This window comes from Crocuta crocuta, unplaced genomic scaffold (genome assembly GCF_008692635.1).
Source record: "Crocuta crocuta isolate KB4526 unplaced genomic scaffold, BGI_CrCroc_1.0 scaffold334, whole genome shotgun sequence".
Lineage (NCBI taxonomy): Eukaryota > Metazoa > Chordata > Mammalia > Carnivora > Hyaenidae > Crocuta > Crocuta crocuta.
The window spans coordinates 1,078,333-1,086,625 of NW_027533260.1; positions in this window are offsets into that span (position 1 = coordinate 1,078,333).

The following is an 8,293-nucleotide window of genomic DNA, read 5'->3' on the forward strand; positions in this document are numbered from 1 at the left end:
TGACCCTCCCCTGCTCACGCTCGCTCTCTCTCTCTCTCTCTCTCTCTCTCTCCTAGAAATAAATAAGAATATTTTTAAAATAATAAAATAAAAAATAAAATAAAATAAAATAGAACAAAATAAATGAACATAGACCGGCGGTGCTTGAACAGCAGACATTTATTCTTCACAGCTCTGGGGGCTGGGAAGCCTGAGATTACACTTGGTTCCTGGTGAGAACGTGCTTTCTGGCCCATAGGAGGCCACGTTCTCACTATGTCCTCACATGACCTTTCCTCTCTGCAAGGGTGTGGGTCACCGAGGGAAGGAAGGGGGGAGGGAGGGAGGGAAAGGGATCGCTCTCTCTTCCTCTTTTTATAAGGCCACCAATCTCAGGACTCCACTCCTATGATCTCATTTAATCTTAATGATCTCTGAAAATACAACCACATCGGGGGTTGGGGCTCCATTATATGATTTCCAGGGGTACAATTCAGCCTCCATCGTTCAAGTTCCTTGGGGTCCCCCCGTTCCCTCCTTGTCCTCTCTGTGGGCAGCTTCGTGTCCGCCACATGCAAAGAGAGCAAGCCAGATAAGTAATTATATTCTGCATCTCCTCTTTTCACTCAAAAGACTTAGGTCTCATCTTCCATCATCTTGTCAACGAAGCTCAGGGCACAGTTACATCTCCCGGGGCCTCCGAGGAGGTGGAAGCGTCCCAGAGTCACGACCTGTCATAGGCGGTCCACGTGGGTCGCGGCCACTGGGGCTTCCTGGCCAGGCTTGTTCCTGCTCTGGCACCAGTAGCTGCCCCGAGGGTAGGAGACGGTGCAGGGCGTGGGGGCTCACAGCTCTCTCGTATCATACTTCCGATTCTCAGCCGGGGACCCCGGGAGGGGGTGGCGAGGGTGCCTCAGCCCCCATGCCGTAACTCCTCACCCCTGGATGGCAGGGAAGGCTGCAGCTCTGGAAAGAGATGGGCCAAGCGCTTTGCTGGGGTTTCCTCTCTCAAGGAATCCTGAGGAAGTCCCGGCAGCAAGGTGAAGTGACGTTGACGTATGTGCGCAGAAAAGGAACTTCAGCCCTGTTCTCTATCAGAGCTAGGCTGTCTCAGGAGATTGTGCTCTCTCGCCCTTTCAGAAGAGGCTTCTGAAGTTCAGAGAGGGCAACAGACGTGCGCTAAGGCACCTGGGAAGGCCAGACCGGCTCCCTGTCTCCCGGCTGCCTGCCGTGTCCTGACCTTTGGAACCTGCTCTCCACATAAAGGACCAAGGTGCTGTAATGGGCAGGCATCAGTGAGGCATATGATTTTTTTTTTTTTTACAAATAGTTTATTGTCAAATTAGTTTCCACATAACACCCAGTGCTCATCCCCACGAGTGCCCTCCTCCATGCCCATCCCCCCTCCCCCCTACATCCATCAGTTCTCAGTTGTCAGCATTCAAGAGTCTCTCATGGTTTGCCTCTCTCCCTTTCCCCCATTTCCCCCCTTCTTCTCCCCCTTGTTCCTCAGTTAAGTTCCTCCCAATCCTCCTATACGTGCAAACGTATGATATTTGTCCTTCTCTGCCATGAGTCATATGATTTTTGCTGAGGATTAGTTCTGGAGCGGCCCAAGGTGGAGTTAAAGGCAGAAGGGTATGGAAGAACCCCGAGTGAGTTGATATGGGAAGACTTCCATGCATTCGTTTATTCAACAAAACAAAGTGAGCACATTCACTGTGTCAGGGGCTGCAGTTAAGATCTGACCTCACTTCTCCCTGCTCAGTGGAGTGGTCCCTAGGCAATTCTGGAAATTTCATGACAGGGGCAAGAGCCAGGAAGCCAGGCGAGGTGGGGCTTTTCTTCCAGGTTTTCGCCTGGTTCACCAGGCACTGGATCCTAACATCTGTGTTTTGAGATGACAGGATCCGCCCATCTCCTTGGTCACGTTGCTGGCCTTTCCCCTTCCCCGCACAAGGGCGGGGCCAGCCCAGTGCTCAGCACAGGCATCCGGAGCGAATGCTTGAATGAACCGATGGAGGCTGTTCCAACCCACAGGGCAAGACTGTTCCCGACCCGGCTTCCCAAGGCAGTCTTTTCCTTACGGATAGTTTCCCTTATCTCCTCTTGTCATGGTTTACATGCGGGGCTATTTCTCCTGTTTGTCACATACTCTGAGGAGCCTGCACCTGTGTGTACGAGCCCAGAGCTGCCCGACATCACCCAGCATTGTCTATTCTGTGGTTGGAAGAACAATTATGTGTGGTAGGAAATGGGCTTGTGCAATGACATTTGTTACAAAATATCCTATTACCCCCGGATAAAAAGCCAACTTCTCTCCTTGCAGAGGTTCCTGGAATGTTACTTTTAAACAACTTCCCCCTAATGCTGAGCAAGTCAGGGAGCCGGGAAACAGCTCACCCACAGAGGACAAACAAGTGTCCTTGATTGTTGAGACCATCCTATTCCAGTGGGAATCTGCAGAGGCAGAAACGCAGGTTGTGGCCACCAGAGGTCAGTCGAGATTCCTCAATTTCCTGAGGTAATAATGATCCCTTTCCTTTTTTTGTTTTTTGATCCCTTTTTAACAGCAATCATGAGATTCACAGCTGTCATATTCTTTTTTTTTTAAGACAGCACCTATTGTACCTACTGAGGTACAATCACTGTACCAAAAAATGGCACATAATAACGTGCCATTTGAACTTAATCATGTACCTGTAAAATCATGACCACCATCCTGGCTACAGACATTCATACCACCTCTCAAAAAACTTTCCTGTGCCTCTATGCTTTCTGGTTTGGTTTGGTTTGGTTTTGTCTGTTTATTGTTGGTATCATAAAAATAAGTTATATATATATAAATATATATATATAATATATATATATTATATATTATATATATATATGTAACTTAACATGAGCACCTGACTCTTGATTTTGGCTCAGGTCACACTCTCACAGTTTGTGAGTTTGAGCCCCTCTCCTTCTCTCTCTCTGCTCCTCCCCTGTTCGCTCTCTCTTTCAAAAATAAATAAAACTTTTAAAAAGTATTTTTAAAAAAGAATAACTGTGACTAAAACAATTTGTTAATGGATGCTTAATGTGAAAAGATGTAAATTGTGACATCAAAAATATAAAGTGTTGGGGTACCTGGGTGACTCAGTCGGTGGGCGTCTGACTTTGGCTCAGGTCATGCTCTCACAGTTCGTGGGTTTGAACCCCACATCAGGCTCTGTGCTGACAGCTCAGAGCCTGGCGCCTGCTTCAGATTCTGTGTCTCCCTCTCTCTCTGGCCCTCCTCTGCTCACACTTGGTGTCTCTCTCTCTCTCAAAAATAAATAAAACATCAAAAAATAAATAAATATAAAGTGTTGGAGGGGTTGAAGTGTAGAGTTTTGTATGTGATTAAGTTAAGTTGCTCTCTGGTTATGACAGACGGTTACAACACTCGGATATTTCATGATCTCCTTTTCTAGAGAGTAGACGGAGCTCCTGCTAGAGCCAGGATTTGAATCTCATCTTCCTGTCTTTGGAGCATCTGTTTTTAACTGCAGTCTCCAAATTCCCAAACCCCAGAAATTTAGAAAATATATTGGGAGGGACACCTGTGGTTATTTAATGTGTAAGTAGTGACGTGGCCACCAGGTCTGGGGCTCCTGTCTTTATATGTCTCTGCCTTTGAGTCCCCTTTGGAATTCAGGACATAATTTGACCTGGCTGCAGATGAGGCGGGTTCCAGGGTTCATAGGATGGAGGCCCTATCACTCTCCTTGTTTTGGTTTGTTGTTGTTGTTGCTGCTGCTGTTGTTTGGTGTTGCTGATTTTACTCTGCCTGGCTTCTGTTCACAATTCGTAAAGGTAGTAGCTATAACGTCCACGGTGCAGTTTCCTGCAGAAACTGGGGTCTCTGCGCTTCTCCGCAGTCCCACGGCGCCCCCTAGCGGCGGCGCAGCTCTCTCAACGTTCCCCGCCGCGTTAGGGCGCCCTCTACTGCTCACCCAGAGAGTTACCCGGATCCCTGCACCAGCCACCTCCTCCCTCCATCTCTCTCAAGTCGTCGGCTTTCACACCAGCCTCTCCCTGGCACCTGGCTCCCATGCTGCCACAGAGGCCAAACTCTGTGACAGTCTCGCTACACAGGAATAATAAAAGAGAAATAAGTATTATTATGATCAATGTCGTTATTATCCGTGTTATCGTTATTGTTATTTTCCCATTCCTCTTTTTTCTCTGGGAGCTGATGGGGTCTTCTGCCTCCTGAGCTCTCTAACCCTAACCCCATGAGGATGTAGACCCAAAACAGGGTTGCCGTGATTCACAACTTTGGCTCGCCCTGGTTATCTGACACACTTGGGGTAATGAGTTTGCCCAGACAGGGCCACAGGGACAGGGCTGGGAGTGTCACGGCTCCCTCTGGTTTGCAGTTCCCCAAAGATCCACGTTAGCGTTCCCTGTGGCCTCCAGGCCTCGTGAGCAGGGAGGAGCGGATGTTTCCCAGTGTCCACTCTGGCTGCACCCGGCAGAACCTTGCCCTGGGAGTGGCTACTGCCACCCGCCCCCCAGGTGAGCACAGGGGCTGACTAAGGGGAGCTACACCCAGTAGTGGCATGCCTTTCTGGAGGGAGTCAGTGCCCCAACATCTGTCAGACTTCACAGTTTAGGGATGTTCAGGGGCTGACAATGTAGGAAGCCCACCATTCCTTTATTTTATTTTATTTTTTTGAGAGAGAGACAGAGAGACAGAGAACGAGTGGGGGAGGGGCAGAGAGAAAGGGAGACCCAGAATCCGAAGCAGGCAGAGCCTGATGTGAGGCTTGAACTCATGAACCGTGAGATCATGACCTGAGTCGAAGTCGGATGCTTAACCCACTGAGCCACCCAGGCGCCCCCTTCCCACCATTCCTAAATAAAGAGACGGGGTTTCAGATGAGATACTTCAAGTTATAGGGGATCCAGGACGGAATGAGAGTGAGTCTCTGAAGCCTGAGGTATGTGCCAAGGCTGCAGCCACCTCTTGAGGGTAGGGGCCTCCTGAGGGTCTCCCTGCATTAAAGCTTAGATTCTCACTGTGGGCTCTGAGTGAAATCAGTTCTGCCATACTGGTCCCGATTGACTGGGCCAAGCATCATTGGCTACGTACAATCTGGATACAAGGGAGGGACATCCGCCTGCAATGATATGGCACAAAGCTCAGCTGGATAAGGATGTTTCGTGTTGAGGGATATCAAATAGATCCAATCAGATGGTCTCTCTCGGCAGAAGTTGCTGGTCTCCTACTGTTAACCATACCCCTTTTTCCTTCATAAGGACAAAAGAGGTAATAAGGGCACAAGCCCTTAATTAATGGGTAATTTAAGTACCTCTGAAGATTTTTGTTGTTAGGTCATACAATTGAAGTGTTTTTTAAAACTCTGGGGTCTCTGGGTGGCTCAGTCAGTTACACGTTCAACTTCAGCTCAGTCATGATCTCGTGGTTCGTGAGTTAGAGCCCCACGTCAGACTCTGTGCTGACAGCTCAGAGCCTGGAGCCTGCTTTGGATTTTGTGTCTCCCTCCCTCTGCCCCTCTCCTGCTCATGCTGTCTCTCTCTCTCTTTCGAAATTAAATAAACATTAAAATATGTTTAATCTATAAATGCAGTTTAAAATGTTTTTTCCCTAAAAGTTGAGTAAAATATAAAAAGGTTTTTTAACTATGCCCATTGAGATTAACATTTCCTGAAACTGTGTGGAAGGCACTGGTCACAGTCATTTTCATATATTACCTCATTTAAAGCTCATAACAGCCCTATGAAGAGGAAGCATTTTACAGGTGGAGATAGTGAGGCTTAGTGAAGAAAGTCACTTGCTTGAGATGACATGGCAGGTAAGTGCTAGATTCGAATTTGAGCCCAGCCAGTGTGAGATTCTCTCTCTCTCTTTTTTTAATTGTTTTTTTTTATTATTTATTTTGAGAAAGACAGAGAGAGCATGAGCGAGAGAGGGGCAGAGAAAGAGAGAGAGCGAGAATCCCAAGCAGGCTCTGTAAGGTCAGCACAGAGCCCAATGCGGGGCTCGAACGTACGAAACCGTGAGATCATGACCCCATCCGAAATCCAGAGTCAGACACTTAACCAACTGAGCCATCCAGGTGCCTCTGGGATTCTCTCTTAACCACAGAGTCTGTTCCAGAGGACATCCATATGCCCACCTTCACTTGTGACATCATTACAAGTTCAGGGTGATCAAGACAACCCTCCGTTTCTATCACTCATGAAGGACTCACAACACACTGAAAGCTATTATCCTTGTAGTTAAGGCTCATTACAGCATGAGGATACAGATTAGTGTCACTGAAGGGTAAAGGGTATGAGTTGGGGTCCCGGAGAATCCCAAGAGTGGCGCTTCCACTTGTCTCTTCAGTGGAGTCATGGACAGCATTAGCTCCTCCCAGCATGGCGTTGTGACAGTGTGCTGATCAGGGAAACTTGTCAGAGCCTTGACTTCAGAGTTTTTATTAGGGCTCTGTCACAGAGATATGATTCACTGCTCACATGGCTGACCTCAGTCTCCATCCCTTCCAAGGATAGAGCTGATACCATGAGACCCAAAGCCTTCATCATAATTTCCACTGTAGACTATCTAGTGTGTCCCAAGGACCCCACGTAAATAAAGACACTCTGAGGACTTAGAGATTCCTTCTAGGAGTCGAGGACAAAACCAGGCCTGTCTTTGGCTAAGATTAAATTCTTTATTACAAAAGTCTGTTTCTGGGACTTATCCAGCTCTACAAATGGGACTGGCCAAAAGTTGTTATACTGCTGTTTGTATAAAAAGAGAAAATGTTTGAGGCACCTGGGTGGCTTAGTCAGTTAAGTATCTGACTTTGGCTCAAGTCATGATCTCACAGTTTGTGGGTTTGAGCCCCAAATAGGGTTCTGTGCTCACAGCTCAGAGCCTGTAGCCTGCTTCAGATTCTGTCTCCCTCTCTTTCTGCCCTTCACCCACTTGTGTGCTCTCTTTCTCTCAAAAATAAATAAATAAACATAAAACTAAAGTATTACTTCTCTGAGGGATATCTATATTTAAAAAAAGAATAAGAGAGAGAAAGAGAAAAAACGTTGAAAGAAGCGAAATGCTCCCAAATGGGGTATGGGTTGAACAAATCAATTCATGGCCAGTTCAATGGAATAGTACATCGTCATGAACAATGAACAATGAAGATACAGGAGGAAGGGCTTCATGAGCTAAGGGCAGAAAAACAACTTCATGTGTTTTCTGGGGGTATCACTTATAATCAAATACCAAGAGGGACCAATTGAAGAATTTCAGTGGTAAGTAATATATTATTTTCCTATTAAAACAAACACAGATGTGTCTTGCAGTAGGCTGCAAACATTCATATGGGTTTTCAGAAAACAGTAGAAGACTTCAGAGGTATCGAATGGACCACTAGATACCCTAAGGTGTATATTCATCAGTCTCTGACTAAACTTGGGTTTAACATTGAAGAAGCCCAAATAAAGAAGGATATTGAATGGTATGACAGCAGCTAGGTAAAAATAAGCGTGTATGCATGAGTATGTATAACGTATCAAAAATGAAAAGTTTTAGGAAAAAACGCTGGATATAACTCCAGGTGATTTTTTAATAGTATTAATCAAATTATGATCAATAGTTGTGTACTTTATTTATAAAGTATTGTTATTTACTTATATTTATAAATGTAAACATGTATGCTTGCATAAACATTCATATGTATATTTAGATAAATAATTATCTGTTTATCATAAATATGAATATATTTACAAATGTATATTTAGAGGGGCACCTGGGTGGGTCAGTCGGTTAAGCATTGGACTTTGGCTCAGGTCATCATCTCAGGAGTTCGAGTCCCCCGTCCGGATCTGTGCTTACAGCTCAGAGCCTAGGGCCTGCTTCAGGTTCTGTGTCTCCCTCTCTCTGCCCCTTCCCTGCTCGCACTCTGTCTCTCTCTCTCTCTCTCGAAAATAAATACACATTAAAAATTTTCAAGCAAATGTATATTTAGATAAGTATTCGTAATAAATAGTTTTAAACTATTTAAATTAATTACTAAAATAACATTAGTTCTAGTTTTCCTTCCTAAGAATTTCCCAAAATTACTACAGCCAATTGCTTCTGCAATTAATAAAGTAAGTAGTGTTTGTTGTCACGAAAGTGAAAGACGAACATACTCCCAAGTCCAACTTGAAAGACTTGTCGAGTGACCCTTTCCAGGGTGCATCCTCTCTCCTGCCTTCTCGGTCCTTGATCCAGCCCACCTGGGTCTCTGGGTCTCCGCGTCTGTCTTTCTCTCTGTGGGGTCCCCTG